The sequence below is a fragment of the Haplochromis burtoni genome, unplaced genomic scaffold (genome assembly GCF_018398535.1).
Source record: "Haplochromis burtoni strain Fernald_Lab_line unplaced genomic scaffold, NCSU_Asbu1 Contig_320, whole genome shotgun sequence".
In the NCBI taxonomy this organism is placed as follows: Eukaryota; Metazoa; Chordata; class Actinopteri; order Cichliformes; family Cichlidae; genus Haplochromis; species Haplochromis burtoni.
In genome coordinates, this window is record NW_024582681.1 from 63,284 (window position 1) to 65,226 (window position 1,943).

The following is a 1,943-nucleotide window of genomic DNA, read 5'->3' on the forward strand; positions in this document are numbered from 1 at the left end:
AGCGCAGCTTTACCCAGGGTCGTAAACACGTTTAAGGAGGCCTGAGTCTGAGGGGGCCCTCAGCATCCAAACACCAGGACCAGATGCTGAGGGGGAAGCTGAACATTCACGGCATCCATGCAGTCATTTCATGGATTAATCCCACATTTTACTACCCTGACAAATACACAAACTTTATTCTGAAAAACTGGAATACATGATCTGAAGGCGTGTTTCCTTTACCCACCCCGTCAGTAAAACACTCACTCCACACACCACAGTCAGTTTCAACCCATCTACAGTGCTGGGGACGTTAAGTAATCCATCATCTTTCCTAAAGTAATGCACCATATTACTTAATTACTTGGCAGGGAAGTAATTAGTTACACTTCTGCAATAGCTTACTTTCTCATTACCGTTGGGATTAAATAATTAGCAGTGCCTCCCTTTTTATTAACAAGTGTTATAAAGTTATATAGTGTAGTATTAAGTGGACACAGCCCTGAAAAATAAAGGCATGAGACCATGTGTCCTTGGGGAGTAGAAAGCTGTAGACTCTCACTCACGCTTGCCTGGGAAAAGTAGATACGAGGGGACCATCTCTAGTGGAAAGTTACGGAGACACTGTTGTTCAAACTAGAATGAGAGAGCGTCTGTAATAAAACTGTTAGGGGTACACCACCATTTTGAGATCCGTGGCAACGTGTCATGCAGGACGCATCTCCCTTCTAGAAGTAATATGAAAGAGAAATAAAGGGTTAAATGGTTTACTGAGCAGTGTTTTGTCTTCCATCAGATGCCTCTGAGGAATCAAAAGAACTCGGTGAAGTGTTGATATTTACATTACTCCATAAAATGACCTGAAACACTGTCTCATAATTACAATATAAACTTGAGGCACACAAAGCTTAGCATTGGCATGCTAGCACACGGGGTGGCTGTAGGTCAGGAGATAGAGAAGGCTATCTATTAATTGGAGGGTCGGTAGTTTGAGCCCTGGCAGGGGCGGATCTAGTGAAAATTTCCTAGGGTAGCATGGAAATCAAATGGTGTGGCAAAATCAAAGCCATGTTTTTACTCATGCTAGTGTTACATCCTGTAATATGCATATAAAATATTATAGTCTATAACTTTATTTTCTTTAGCCCAGATAATTAAACATTTTAGTTACATAAAACATGTGAATTTTGATTTTATGTAGCCAGTAAAATAAATAAGTATAAAATCCAGAAAGCAACTTGGGGTTGAAACTTAAGTTTAAGTTTAAACTTAAGCTAATTTAACTTAAGTGTAAATCTCCAAAAGTTGATTCTGTTCATCTGGACGTAGCGTTTTGTGGGAGAAACGTTTCCTCACTCATCCAAGTGACTTCTTCAGTCTCAGCTGACTGCAGGTTTCCCCAATCTTATAAACAGCACATTTGCATAATGACTGAAACCAGCCCACTGAAGGAACAATGGGCTGGGAGGTCAGTTTCTTCATCATGATTATGCAAATTCTCATGACCATTGATCAACAACAACTGATCAATGGCCATGAGTACCATTCACAGAGAGTTGGGGAATGGCTGTGAGATGGCGAAAGATGTATCCTTAGGCCCCCTCCTCGATTCAGAAATGGTCTTTCCCCTTCCACGTACATGGCCTCCTTGACTCCGCGCTCAAACCAGCGTTCCTCCCTGTCCAGGATGTGTACATCCTCATCATTGACAGAGTATCCACTGGCCTGTAGGTGTGAATAGACTGCAGAGCCCTGGCCTGACGGGGTAGCTCTTCTGAAACTTAAGTGTAAACTGAAGTTAACGCAGTTAGCTCGTTAACGCATTAGCGCCATGCAGCCATTCACACGGGGCGATCTGTGTTAACTCGCTAACGGAGATTTGCCACATTAATGCGGTTAACATCATTTTAATGAGATTAACTCTGACAGCACTAGTTTATAAGTAACATAGCCAACCCCAAAAT